Source organism: Pleurodeles waltl, unplaced genomic scaffold (genome assembly GCF_031143425.1).
Source record: "Pleurodeles waltl isolate 20211129_DDA unplaced genomic scaffold, aPleWal1.hap1.20221129 scaffold_295, whole genome shotgun sequence".
Lineage (NCBI taxonomy): Eukaryota > Metazoa > Chordata > Amphibia > Caudata > Salamandridae > Pleurodeles > Pleurodeles waltl.
In genome coordinates, this window is record NW_027150001.1 from 104,189 (window position 1) to 118,446 (window position 14,258).

Genomic DNA, 14,258 nt, shown 5'->3' on the forward strand with positions numbered 1-14,258 from the left:
CATATCAGTGCTGTAGGTCTTTGCATTGTGCCAGTCTGCCTTGTGCCAGTCTGCACATGTGATGCTTCACATCAGTGCTGTAGCTCTGCATGGCAGCAGTCTACTATGCTCCAGCCATTCCTGTGATACTTCACATCAGTGCTGTAGCTCTCTGCATTGCACCAGTCTGCCCTGTGTCAGTCTGTATCTTGACACTTCACATCAGTGCTGTAGCTCTCTGCATTGCACGAGCCTGTCCTGTGCCAGTCTGCACCTGTGATCCTTCCACACCTCCAGGGTACAGGGCTTTGCATTGCACCAGTCTGTTCTGCACCAGCCTGTACCTGAGGTGCTTCTTGATTACAGTGGTGTAGCTGTCTGCACTGTGCCAGTCTGTTCCTGTGATGCTTCTGCGCAGCTTTGGTGCAGCTGTTTGCACTGCGCCAGTGTGGCCTTCTGAGACAGTCCCTGCCAGGGCCTCACAAGCGCCCTGTAGCTGTGCTATTGAGTTGTACGTTGACTGTGTTCAGCTGCTGTAGCTCACTGTAGGCCGGCTGTGAGGCGCTGCGGGCTCAGTCTGTCCTTCACAGTCTCTCTGTGGGAGTGTGTGTTTGTCATGTCCTTGAATCCAGCGAAAAAAGGAAGTATAAATGAGATGCAGAAAAGCCCCATTCTCTAGCTGCTGGACAGACACGCGTCCTTGAGCCTCCTGCAGAGGTGCAGAGCTGCCAGGGGTGCCAGGGGCTGGAGGCGGAGAGCGTCTGCTTTGGAATATTTCCATTGAAGTGAAGGGAGAGGGCGAACGGGGAGCGGAGAGGCGGCTTCCTAGCAGTGAGTGTGGAGTGTCAGCTTGGTCCATCCAGAGGCAGGCAGGGGGTGTGATGAGACTGAGGCAGAGCGAGAGGTAGAGACAGAGGGAGCTGCAGCACTGGAAGCGGGAGCTTTAAAATACACAGTAGAATCGGCACACGTGTGTTTCTTCAGAGGAGTCACACAAAGGACCGCAAGGTTTGTGTTATGTGGCCCGGCTAGCTCAGTCGGTAGAGCATGAGACTCTTAATCTCAGGGTCGTGGGTTCGAGCCCCACGTTGGGCGCTGATACATTTTTTTTGTGCTGTACTGTTTTTTTATCTTCGGGTTCGCACCTCCAACAGTGGTTTTATAAAAATTAACAGCGCCCTTTCGGGACTTCACTTTACAATTTCGTTATTTATGTCTGCACACGGGCGGGGACGAGAGCTCTTTATGTCTGCACACGGGCGGGGACGAGAGCTCTCTTCATGTTCACACTTGTAGGGGGTCGCTGCTCCCCGTCCTCTAACTCCGCTGCTGCGCCGCACTCCCATGACCTGTGTGTAAATATGGAGAGTTTAAGTGAGCAAAAACAATGTTGTGTCAGAAGTGGGATTTGAACCCACGCCTCCAATCGGAGACCAGAACACCCAGCTGAGGGGAAGAGACAGCTCTTGAGTCTGGCGCCTTAGACCGCTCGGCCATCCTGACAACTGAGATAGGTGAAGGCCGGATATGATATCATCACGCATGTGACACGCCTCCGCGAGCTCTGTTTCTGGGTTTTATCGGGGTGCCCTTTAGCAGGACACACCTTCGTGTCTCACCTGGCAGCCAGGGCCCGAGGGCCCAACCTCACACTCTTTAACCCTAATCCCCGCTTTACACCAACCAGGAACCGCAGCCCTCGGCTCCGCTGCCTTTCCAGTGCTCGTCTCTCGCTCCTCCTCAGAGGCTCGTGCCGGCTGCAGGGAACCCAAACTGCGCGCCACGGCACCCTGCTGCGCCCCCACAGCCACCCAGGGCCGCTGTCCTCGCACTTGCTCAGCAGGGTCCATTATCAATTACCCCGGCCTCTGGAGTGCAGGCCGGGGGCGCTACGTCTGGCGCCTTCTAGGTGCTGCACTTGCTGCCTCTTAGCGACACACCGGAGAGCAGGATGCATTTAAGCATGCAATCTTCCATTCCGCTAAAGTCAACCATGCAAGTGCTTAGGAAAAATATATCACCGCTCTCAACAGGCACGGACCACCTTCTCTGAGAGCTACCGCTCCCAGCCGCAGCAGAAGATAAACACCAAATACCCTGGCAGAAATCGCCAGCCGCACATGGGCCGGATTGCAGGCTACCCCACCGCATCTTCCTGCTGAGTTGGCCTCTAAGAGAAGTGGGCGCTTGCTGCAGCGTGGACTTTCCCCTTTCAGCAGGGGTCATCCAGTGAGGTCCATGGTCAGCCAGGCGATCTACCTGGCACGGTAGCTCAAAGCTGGCTTCTCTTGCTTTTAAAAGTGAAAAAAGCCCGACATTCCTCCGGCGAGTGGAACCCACCCCTGAACATGAGCCTGGAGTCAAACTTTGCCCATGTGAACAAGTGACACACCCATTTGCAGCACACTGTTTTCACACAGATAAGTATATGTGCATACATTTTTTAATTCCAGATCTTTTATTAGAAATAAAACAAAGAACAGAGACGAATAGCTTCAGTTGTTACCCTATATGCCAGATTTCTTTCGATGCATGAACCAATCAGCTGTTTCCCAGTCTACGAAGGTATTACAGGTACGGATGGCATTTTGTGCCATTATGAGACCCGATGTTAATTCTACATTGATTGAACCTATATTTATGAGGCTGCATACGAAGTTATATTTTGAGAGGCTACTTATTTACCAAGTGTTCTCCTTACTTCACTGGTTCACAAGATGCACACAAAATAAGATGACATTACATACTGTGTTCCAGTATCTGCTCAGTATCCACAGAGCATTGTGCACCTTATATTTAATGTTTTATTATGGAGTTTTGGTCTGTTTGAACATTAATACAAATACACATTTTTAACAAATGGGTTCTGTGGTTGTATAAAGTTTAGGTTAAGAATGTTTCAGAGTGAGCCTGGTGTAAAGTAATAAATTATAGAATTGTTTTCCTTGGCACTTTTTTTTTAGAACACAAAAACAAAAAGTTTTTAATGAATGATTTTTGTGGAATCAACTTCATAACGCCTCTTTGTTCTACCCAGGGTCCTTGGTGTTAAGGTCCAGTTCTGGATTACAGTGCCTCCCACCTGCTGTGAAGCAGTCACTTTAATTCTTCTGTTGAGCCAACTTTCTCAAGTTTGTGAAACACAGTCACTATAAATACTACCGCCCTGTTCTTTATTTGTAAAAAAAATGTTTTCAGTTTATTAACACTTCCCTGGAAATGGTGCTGGAGCGTGGACAGCAGTGATTCCCAAACTGTGCGCTGTGGCACCCCGAAAGTTCCTTGAGAAAAGGAGAGCCAAAAAGCAGTACCTCAGCCAAAGGACCTGATTCAGACGAGGCCAAATCTGTCAGTTTGGGATCCATCTTGATTAAAAATGGAGCGCCGCCACTCACTAGAGATAGCTCACTTTGGGTTTTCCAGAAAGCACAAGGCTCTCTGGGCCCAACCAACCAGAACTTCAGGGTTAACAGGGATACCTGATGCCTTAGCCTAAAAACCCAGCTCCAAGATCTTAGTAGGAGGGCCTGAGACATCCAGGAGTTTGTCATGACAGCCTCACCAGGCACGATCAATGCCCTTTTTAAGGTCTTTGGAGAAATTCTTAAGATAGGTTACCAGGGTGGGATCTATCTCCGTAGTCTCAGTAACCTTTGAGGGAAAATCATGTCTAGGACATTCAGATCTCAGCCGAGACCTGACATCTTTGTCGAAACAATGCCGAATGTGTGCTTGAACGTATTTGGCTACCTCCGAAGGCGGAGCCCAGGAGTAAGATCTAGGGCGGACAGTATCTTCGGGTTCGAAAGTGAGTACTTTCAGAGGCTGAGAAGCCACTTGAGTGTGCCGTGATTTGGCTTTTCATTTACAGGGAGGAGAATCAGTGTCCTTATCCGGATTGTTAGAGGAAGACGAGGAATCTGAATCCTCCTTACTCTCAGCTCTTAGATGAAGAGACTATGAGGATGAGAAACAGTTCGCCCTAGTCAAGGATTCTACAATTTGTTCAAATCAGCTTGGTGAGGGTTTGCAACAGAACTTGAGCCGGAAGGGTCTTGCGAAAACGGCAGCTCTTCCTGGCTGCTGCAATGTGGGACCCAGCCCTGCTGATCAGTGAAACCCAATAAGAGATGCTTAATCGTCTGGGTAGCTTTATCTAAGGCCACATTGACTGTGTGCCGAACACCAGCATCGAGGGCATAGACAAGGTCTCGCTCAAATGACCCCACGGAGTCATCATAAAAGGTAACTTCCCCAGATTCTCCTTCATAACCATCCATGCTGTAGAGCAGTGGTTCCCAACCTGTGGTCCGGGGACCCCTAGGAGTCCGCAAAGCCTCCTCTGGGGGCCGTGATTACTTAGAAAATCAAATAATAGTAACAGATTAGGTCCCCAGCTTTCAGTAATGACTCAGTGGGGGGTCCCCAGATTCCAATAATGGTTCATTGGGGGTCCCCAGGTTCCAGTAGTGATAAAGTGGGGGTTCACACAAGTCAAAAGGTTGGGAAGCACTGCTGTAGAGTGTCAGGTCAGAAAAGTGGGAATTTGAAAGGGGCAGAGGAAACTGCCAATAGGAACTTCAAATAAAGTGGGAAGTAAAGCTGACAAACTTCAAAGCAGGCTAATATGCTCAGGGAGGGCCACAAGCCAGTAGTAAAGTGTGGGGGGAGGCCTGCTTAGAATAGAATAAATTCCACTAATAAAGTGGCATTTGAGAACGGCAAAGTAGGTAGGGACGTGCGCAGGGGTGGGCTGCTTTAGAGTATTTCCATTGAAGTAAAGAGACATAGACAGGCAGGCGACTGTAAGCGGAGACAGGTGCATATATGTAACCAGAGTCCTATCCAGAGAGTCAGATGCATATATGTGCACAGAGGAAAGTTTGGACAGACAAATGTATGTACCCAGAGGCAGGTCCAAAGAGACAGATACATGTATATACCCTGAGACAGGCTGAGCGAGAGAGATGCATGTTTGTAGCTAGAGGCAGGTCTAGGGAAAGTGGTCCATGAGACTGGAGCAGAGCAAGAGGTAGAGAAAGGGAGAGGATCATGACTGAAGTCAGAGGTCTTAAAAAGAAATGACTTCTACTGACAACACTCCCTGGTGCATCACAGAAAAGAGATATATTGCCCAAGCCTAGCTAAAGGAGCAGGGTTATCTCACTTGGTAGTGCACGAGCCTTTTAATATCAGGGTCACGGGTTCGAGCCCCCAGTTAAGCAATTAGTATTTTTTTGTTTAAGGTTTATTCCAATTTTTTTTACAGACTTCCTGCTTTTCACCAATACTACTCAGGCTTTGAAAACACAACTCCTGCAGTTTGCCTCACAATCTCTCCCATCATATTCCACAGCGCTTTCCACTCACGAAAGGTGCCTCAAAGCCGGGTTTAGCCCTGCCTCCTCTAAACACATCCAGAAACCTGTACTTTAATCCCCAAAAATTCTAGCTATTGCGTCACGAATTTTCAATTCTATTAAGGACACGGAGGCGCGGATTGTCACAGCAGCCAATCAATGTTAAAAACTACATATCCCAACATTCCCAGTAGTCCATAACATGCCCAATCCCAGGCCTGCTCTCCATATAAATATCTCTGCCTCCTTAGTCCTTCATCTTTCTTTGCAATAACCAAACAAAATAACCTGCACTCTAAGAATTGAAATCTTCCAACTCCAACGAAGAAAACAAATTGAAGCCACCAACCGAACCCTGGTGCACGTTCCATGCCGGTATCGTCTCTCCTAGTACTCATGCGCCCTTATTATCCGATCCTGTTAATGAAAGGAAACAGTGCTAATAATCTGCTATTGACTATTAAGAAAAAATATGGATGGCTATCTCAATAATACATATAAAATCATCATATATGAATTGTGCTGTAACTTTCTGCATTATGCCAGCGTGCCCTATGCCAGTCTGTGCTTGTGATAGGTCCCATCTGTCCTTTAGGTCTCTACTTTGTGTCAGTCAGCCCTATGCCAGTCTGCACCTGTGATCCTTCTACAGCTCCATGCTTCAAATCTTTGCACAGTGCCAGTCTACCTTGTGCCAGTCCCGACGTTCATACTTCACATCAGTGCTGTAGCTATGCCCTATGCCAGTCTGCACCTGTGAGGCTTATTAAACACCATATTGCAGCTGCCTACATTGTGCCAATCTGTCACGTGCCAGTCTGTAGCTGTGATGCTTCATATCAGTGCTGTAGGTCTTTGCATTGTGCCAGTCTGCCTTGTGCCAGTCTGCACATGTGATGCTTCACATCAGTGCTGTAGCTCTGCATGGCAGCAGTCTACTATGCTCCAGCCATTCCTGTGATACTTCACATCAGTGCTGTAGCTCTCTGCATTGCACCAGTCTGCCCTGTGTCAGTCTGTATCTTGACACTTCACATCAGTGCTGTAGCTCTCTGCATTGCACGAGCCTGTCCTGTGCCAGTCTGCACCTGTGATCCTTCCACACCTCCAGGGTACAGGGCTTTGCATTGCACCAGTCTGTTCTGCACCAGCCTGTACCTGAGGTGCTTCTTGATTACAGTGGTGTAGCTGTCTGCACTGTGCCAGTCTGTTCCTGTGATGCTTCTGCGCAGCTTTGGTGCAGCTGTTTGCACTGCGCCAGTGTGGCCTTCTGAGACAGTCCCTGCCAGGGCCTCACAAGCGCCCTGTAGCTGTGCTATTGAGTTGTACGTTGACTGTGTTCAGCTGCTGTAGCTCACTGTAGGCCGGCTGTGAGGCGCTGCGGGCTCAGTCTGTCCTTCACAGTCTCTCTGTGGGAGTGTGTGTTTGTCATGTCCTTGAATCCAGCGAAAAAAGGAAGTATAAATGAGATGCAGAAAAGCCCCATTCTCTAGCTGCTGGACAGACACGCGTCCTTGAGCCTCCTGCAGAGGTGCAGAGCTGCCAGGGGTGCCAGGGGCTGGAGGCGGAGAGCGTCTGCTTTGGAATATTTCCATTGAAGTGAAGGGAGAGGGCGAACGGGGAGCGGAGAGGCGGCTTCCTAGCAGTGAGTGTGGAGTGTCAGCTTGGTCCATCCAGAGGCAGGCAGGGGGGTGTGATGAGACTGAGGCAGAGCGAGAGGTAGAGACAGAGGGAGCTGCAGCACTGGAAGCGGGAGCTTTAAAATACACAGTAGAATCGGCACACGTGTGTTTCTTCAGAGGAGTCACACAAAGGACCGCAAGGTTTGTGTTATGTGGCCCGGCTAGCTCAGTCGGTAGAGCATGAGACTCTTAATCTCAGGGTCGTGGGTTCGAGCCCCACGTTGGGCGCTGATACATTTTTTTTGTGCTGTACTGTTTTTTTATCTTCGGGTTCGCACCTCCAACAGTGGTTTTATAAAAATTAACAGCGCCCTTTCGGGACTTCACTTTACAATTTCGTTATTTATGTCTGCACACGGGCGGGGACGAGAGCTCTTTATGTCTGCACACGGGCGGGGACGAGAGCTCTCTTCATGTTCACACTTGTAGGGGGTCGCTGCTCCCCGTCCTCTAACTCCGCTGCTGCGCCGCACTCCCATGACCTGTGTGTAAATATGGAGAGTTTAAGTGAGCAAAAACAATGTTGTGTCAGAAGTGGGATTTGAACCCACGCCTCCAATCGGAGACCAGAACACCCAGCTGAGGGGAAGAGACAGCTCTTGAGTCTGGCGCCTTAGACCGCTCGGCCATCCTGACAACTGAGATAGGTGAAGGCCGGATATGATATCATCACGCATGTGACACGCCTCCGCGAGCTCTGTTTCTGGGTTTTATCGGGGTGCCCTTTAGCAGGACACACCTTCGTGTCTCACCTGGCAGCCAGGGCCCGAGGGCCCAACCTCACACTCTTTAACCCTAATCCCCGCTTTACACCAACCAGGAACCGCAGCCCTCGGCTCCGCTGCCTTTCCAGTGCTCGTCTCTCGCTCCTCCTCAGAGGCTCGTGCCGGCTGCAGGGAACCCAAACTGCGCGCCACGGCACCCTGCTGCGCCCCCACAGCCACCCAGGGCCGCTGTCCTCGCACTTGCTCAGCAGGGTCCATTATCAATTACCCCGGCCTCTGGAGTGCAGGCCGGGGGCGCTACGTCTGGCGCCTTCTAGGTGCTGCACTTGCTGCCTCTTAGCGACACACCGGAGAGCAGGATGCATTTAAGCATGCAATCTTCCATTCCGCTAAAGTCAACCATGCAAGTGCTTAGAAAAAATATATCACCGCTCTCAACAGGCACGGACCACCTTCTCTGAGAGCTACCGCTCCCAGCCGCAGCAGAAGATAAACACCAAATACCCTGGCAGAAATCGCCAGCCGCACATGGGCCGGATTGCAGGCTACCCCACCGCATCTTCCTGCTGAGTTGGCCTCTAAGAGAAGTGGGCGCTTGCTGCAGCGTGGACTTTCCCCTTTCAGCAGGGGTCATCCAGTGAGGTCCATGGTCAGCCAGGCGATCTACCTGGCACGGTAGCTCAAAGCTGGCTTCTCTTGCTTTTAAAAGTGAAAAAAGCCCGACATTCCTCCGGCGAGTGGAACCCACCCCTGAACATGAGCCTGGAGTCAAACTTTGCCCATGTGAACAAGTGACACACCCATTTGCAGCACACTGTTTTCACACAGATAAGTATATGTGCATACATTTTTTAATTCCAGATCTTTTATTAGAAATAAAACAAAGAACAGAGACGAATAGCTTCAGTTGTTACCCTATATGCCAGATTTCTTTCGATGCATGAACCAATCAGCTGTTTCCCAGTCTACGAAGGTATTACAGGTACGGATGGCATTTTGTGCCATTATGAGACCCGATGTTAATTCTACATTGATTGAACCTATATTTATGAGGCTGCATACGAAGTTATATTTTGAGAGGCTACTTATTTACCAAGTGTTCTCCTTACTTCACTGGTTCACAAGATGCACACAAAATAAGATGACATTACATACTGTGTTCCAGTATCTGCTCAGTATCCACAGAGCATTGTGCACCTTATATTTAATGTTTTATTATGGAGTTTTGGTCTGTTTGAACATTAATACAAATACACATTTTTAACAAATGGGTTCTGTGGTTGTATAAAGTTTAGGTTAAGAATGTTTCAGAGTGAGCCTGGTGTAAAGTAATAAATTATAGAATTGTTTTCCTTGGCACTTTTTTTTTAGAACACAAAAACAAAAAGTTTTTAATGAATGATTTTTGTGGAATCAACTTCATAACGCCTCTTTGTTCTACCCAGGGTCCTTGGTGTTAAGGTCCAGTTCTGGATTACAGTGCCTCCCACCTGCTGTGAAGCAGTCACTTTAATTCTTCTGTTGAGCCAACTTTCTCAAGTTTGTGAAACACAGTCACTATAAATACTACCGCCCTGTTCTTTATTTGTAAAAAAAATGTTTTCAGTTTATTAACACTTCCCTGGAAATGGTGCTGGAGCGTGGACAGCAGTGATTCCCAAACTGTGCGCTGTGGCACCCCGAAAGTTCCTTGAGAAAAGGAGAGCCAAAAAGCAGTACCTCAGCCAAAGGACCTGATTCAGACGAGGCCAAATCTGTCAGTTTGGGATCCATCTTGATTAAAAATGGAGCGCCGCCACTCACTAGAGATAGCTCACTTTGGGTTTTCCAGAAAGCACAAGGCTCTCTGGGCCCAACCAACCAGAACTTCAGGGTTAACAGGGATACCTGATGCCTTAGCCTAAAAACCCAGCTCCAAGATCTTAGTAGGAGGGCCTGAGACATCCAGGAGTTTGTCATGACAGCCTCACCAGGCACGATCAATGCCCTTTTTAAGGTCTTTGGAGAAATTCTTAAGATAGGTTACCAGGGTGGGATCTATCTCCGTAGTCTCAGTAACCTTTGAGGGAAAATCATGTCTAGGACATTCAGATCTCAGCCGAGACCTGACATCTTTGTCGAAACAATGCCGAATGTGTGCTTGAACGTATTCGGCTACCTCCGAAGGCGGAGCCCAGGAGTAAGATCTAGGGCGGACAGTATCTTCGGGTTCGAAAGTGAGTACTTTCAGAGGCTGAGAAGCCACTTGAGTGTGCCGTGATTTGGCTTTTCATTTACAGGGAGGAGAATCAGTGTCCTTATCCGGATTGTTAGAGGAAGACGAGGAATCTGAATCCTCCTTACTCTCAGCTCTTAGATGAAGAGACTATGAGGATGAGAAACAGTTCGCCCTAGTCAAGGATTCTACAATTTGTTCAAATCAGCTTGGTGAGGGTTTGCAACAGAACTTGAGCCGGAAGGGTCTTGCGAAAACGGCAGCTCTTCCTGGCTGCTGCAATGTGGGACCCAGCCCTGCTGATCAGTGAAACCCAATAAGAGATGCTTAATCGTCTGGGTAGCTTTATCTAAGGCCACATTGACTGTGTGCCGAACACCAGCATCGAGGGCATAGACAAGGTCTCGCTCAAATGACCCCACGGAGTCATCATAAAAGGTAACTTCCCCAGATTCTCCTTCATAACCATCCATGCTGTAGAGCAGTGGTTCCCAACCTGTGGTCCGGGGACCCCTAGGAGTCCGCAAAGCCTCCTCTGGGGGCCGTGATTACTTAGAAAATCAAATAATAGTAACAGATTAGGTCCCCAGCTTTCAGTAATGACTCAGTGGGGGGTCCCCAGATTCCAATAATGGTTCATTGGGGGTCCCCAGGTTCCAGTAGTGATAAAGTGGGGGTTCACACAAGTCAAAAGGTTGGGAAGCACTGCTGTAGAGTGTCAGGTCAGAAAAGTGGGAATTTGAAAGGGGCAGAGGAAACTGCCAATAGGAACTTCAAATAAAGTGGGAAGTAAAGCTGACAAACTTCAAAGCAGGCTAATATGCTCAGGGAGGGCCACAAGCCAGTAGTAAAGTGTGGGGGGAGGCCTGCTTAGAATAGAATAAATTCCACTAATAAAGTGGCATTTGAGAACGGCAAAGTAGGTAGGGACGTGCGCAGGGGTGGGCTGCTTTAGAGTATTTCCATTGAAGTAAAGAGACATAGACAGGCAGGCGACTGTAAGCGGAGACAGGTGCATATATGTAACCAGAGTCCTATCCAGAGAGTCAGATGCATATATGTGCACAGAGGAAAGTTTGGACAGACAAATGTATGTACCCAGAGGCAGGTCCAAAGAGACAGATACATGTATATACCCTGAGACAGGCTGAGCGAGAGAGATGCATGTTTGTAGCTAGAGGCAGGTCTAGGGAAAGTGGTCCATGAGACTGGAGCAGAGCAAGAGGTAGAGAAAGGGAGAGGATCATGACTGAAGTCAGAGGTCTTAAAAAGAAATGACTTCTACTGACAACACTCCCTGGTGCATCACAGAAAAGAGATATATTGCCCAAGCCTAGCTAAAGGAGCAGGGTTATCTCACTTGGTAGTGCACGAGCCTTTTAATATCAGGGTCACGGGTTCGAGCCCCCAGTTAAGCAATTAGTATTTTTTTGTTTAAGGTTTATTCCAATTTTTTTTACAGACTTCCTGCTTTTCACCAATACTACTCAGGCTTTGAAAACACAACTCCTGCAGTTTGCCTCACAATCTCTCCCATCATATTCCACAGCGCTTTCCACTCACGAAAGGTGCCTCAAAGCCGGGTTTAGCCCTGCCTCCTCTAAACACATCCAGAAACCTGTACTTTAATCCCCAAAAATTCTAGCTATTGCGTCACGAATTTTCAATTCTATTAAGGACACGGAGGCGCGGATTGTCACAGCAGCCAATCAATGTTAAAAACTACATATCCCAACATTCCCAGTAGTCCATAACATGCCCAATCCCAGGCCTGCTCTCCATATAAATATCTCTGCCTCCTTAGTCCTTCATCTTTCTTTGCAATAACCAAACAAAATAACCTGCACTCTAAGAATTGAAATCTTCCAACTCCAACGAAGAAAACAAATTGAAGCCACCAACCGAACCCTGGTGCACGTTCCATGCCGGTATCGTCTCTCCTAGTACTCATGCGCCCTTATTATCCGATCCTGTTAATGAAAGGAAACAGTGCTAATAATCTGCTATTGACTATTAAGAAAAAATATGGATGGCTATCTCAATAATACATATAAAATCATCATATATGAATTGTGCTGTAACTTTCTGCATTATGCCAGCGTGCCCTATGCCAGTCTGTGCTTGTGATAGGTCCCATCTGTCCTTTAGGTCTCTACTTTGTGTCAGTCAGCCCTATGCCAGTCTGCACCTGTGATCCTTCTACAGCTCCATGCTTCAAATCTTTGCACAGTGCCAGTCTACCTTGTGCCAGTCCCGACGTTCATACTTCACATCAGTGCTGTAGCTATGCCCTATGCCAGTCTGCACCTGTGAGGCTTATTAAACACCATATTGCAGCTGCCTACATTGTGCCAATCTGTCACGTGCCAGTCTGTAGCTGTGATGCTTCATATCAGTGCTGTAGGTCTTTGCATTGTGCCAGTCTGCCTTGTGCCAGTCTGCACATGTGATGCTTCACATCAGTGCTGTAGCTCTGCATGGCAGCAGTCTACTATGCTCCAGCCATTCCTGTGATACTTCACATCAGTGCTGTAGCTCTCTGCATTGCACCAGTCTGCCCTGTGTCAGTCTGTATCTTGACACTTCACATCAGTGCTGTAGCTCTCTGCATTGCACGAGCCTGTCCTGTGCCAGTCTGCACCTGTGATCCTTCCACACCTCCAGGGTACAGGGCTTTGCATTGCACCAGTCTGTTCTGCACCAGCCTGTACCTGAGGTGCTTCTTGATTACAGTGGTGTAGCTGTCTGCACTGTGCCAGTCTGTTCCTGTGATGCTTCTGCGCAGCTTTGGTGCAGCTGTTTGCACTGCGCCAGTGTGGCCTTCTGAGACAGTCCCTGCCAGGGCCTCACAAGCGCCCTGTAGCTGTGCTATTGAGTTGTACGTTGACTGTGTTCAGCTGCTGTAGCTCACTGTAGGCCGGCTGTGAGGCGCTGCGGGCTCAGTCTGTCCTTCACAGTCTCTCTGTGGGAGTGTGTGTTTGTCATGTCCTTGAATCCAGCGAAAAAAGGAAGTATAAATGAGATGCAGAAAAGCCCCATTCTCTAGCTGCTGGACAGACACGCGTCCTTGAGCCTCCTGCAGAGGTGCAGAGCTGCCAGGGGTGCCAGGGGCTGGAGGCGGAGAGCGTCTGCTTTGGAATATTTCCATTGAAGTGAAGGGAGAGGGCGAACGGGGAGCGGAGAGGCGGCTTCCTAGCAGTGAGTGTGGAGTGTCAGCTTGGTCCATCCAGAGGCAGGCAGGGGGGTGTGATGAGACTGAGGCAGAGCGAGAGGTAGAGACAGAGGGAGCTGCAGCACTGGAAGCGGGAGCTTTAAAATACACAGTAGAATCGGCACACGTGTGTTTCTTCAGAGGAGTCACACAAAGGACCGCAAGGTTTGTGTTATGTGGCCCGGCTAGCTCAGTCGGTAGAGCATGAGACTCTTAATCTCAGGGTCGTGGGTTCGAGCCCCACGTTGGGCGCTGATACATTTTTTTTGTGCTGTACTGTTTTTTTATCTTCGGGTTCGCACCTCCAACAGTGGTTTTATAAAAATTAACAGCGCCCTTTCGGGACTTCACTTTACAATTTCGTTATTTATGTCTGCACACGGGCGGGGACGAGAGCTCTTTATGTCTGCACACGGGCGGGGACGAGAGCTCTCTTCATGTTCACACTTGTAGGGGGTCGCTGCTCCCCGTCCTCTAACTCCGCTGCTGCGCCGCACTCCCATGACCTGTGTGTAAATATGGAGAGTTTAAGTGAGCAAAAACAATGTTGTGTCAGAAGTGGGATTTGAACCCACGCCTCCAATCGGAGACCAGAACACCCAGCTGAGGGGAAGAGACAGCTCTTGAGTCTGGCGCCTTAGACCGCTCGGCCATCCTGACAACTGAGATAGGTGAAGGCCGGATATGATATCATCACGCATGTGACACGCCTCCGCGAGCTCTGTTTCTGGGTTTTATCGGGGTGCCCTTTAGCAGGACACACCTTCGTGTCTCACCTGGCAGCCAGGGCCCGAGGGCCCAACCTCACACTCTTTAACCCTAATCCCCGCTTTACACCAACCAGGAACCGCAGCCCTCGGCTCCGCTGCCTTTCCAGTGCTCGTCTCTCGCTCCTCCTCAGAGGCTCGTGCCGGCTGCAGGGAACCCAAACTGCGCGCCACGGCACCCTGCTGCGCCCCCACAGCCACCCAGGGCCGCTGTCCTCGCACTTGCTCAGCAGGGTCCATTATCAATTACCCCGGCCTCTGGAGTGCAGGCCGGGGGCGCTACGTCTGGCGCCTTCTAGGTGCTGCACTTGCTGCCTCT

At 49.3% G+C, this 14,258-nt stretch overlaps 6 non-coding genes across 6 annotated transcripts; 3 read left to right on the forward strand and 3 right to left on the reverse strand.

Moving 5' to 3' along the window:
- The first annotated feature begins 1,001 nt into the window (after positions 1 to 1,001).
- On the forward strand, positions 1,002 to 1,074 carry TRNAK-CUU (transfer RNA lysine (anticodon CUU)). The gene has a single exon. It is a non-coding gene; the product is annotated as a tRNA-Lys (tRNA).
- Positions 1,075 to 1,372: 298 nt separating this feature from the next.
- On the reverse strand, positions 1,373 to 1,482 carry TRNAL-CAA (transfer RNA leucine (anticodon CAA)). The gene is made up of 2 exons: positions 1,445 to 1,482; positions 1,373 to 1,418 (listed from the first exon to the last, which is right to left on the reverse strand). It is a non-coding gene; the product is annotated as a tRNA-Leu (tRNA).
- Positions 1,483 to 7,176: 5,694 nt separating this feature from the next.
- On the forward strand, positions 7,177 to 7,249 carry TRNAK-CUU (transfer RNA lysine (anticodon CUU)). The gene has a single exon. It is a non-coding gene; the product is annotated as a tRNA-Lys (tRNA).
- A 298-nt stretch (positions 7,250 to 7,547) lies between these two features.
- Positions 7,548 to 7,657, reverse strand: TRNAL-CAA (transfer RNA leucine (anticodon CAA)). The gene is made up of 2 exons: positions 7,620 to 7,657; positions 7,548 to 7,593 (listed from the first exon to the last, which is right to left on the reverse strand). It is a non-coding gene; the product is annotated as a tRNA-Leu (tRNA).
- A 5,694-nt stretch (positions 7,658 to 13,351) lies between these two features.
- On the forward strand, positions 13,352 to 13,424 carry TRNAK-CUU (transfer RNA lysine (anticodon CUU)). Its single transcript has one exon. It is a non-coding gene; the product is annotated as a tRNA-Lys (tRNA).
- Positions 13,425 to 13,722: 298 nt separating this feature from the next.
- TRNAL-CAA (transfer RNA leucine (anticodon CAA)) lies at positions 13,723 to 13,832 on the reverse strand. Its single transcript has 2 exons — positions 13,795 to 13,832; positions 13,723 to 13,768 (listed from the first exon to the last, which is right to left on the reverse strand). It is a non-coding gene; the product is annotated as a tRNA-Leu (tRNA).
- Positions 13,833 to 14,258: the final 426 nt, after the last annotated feature.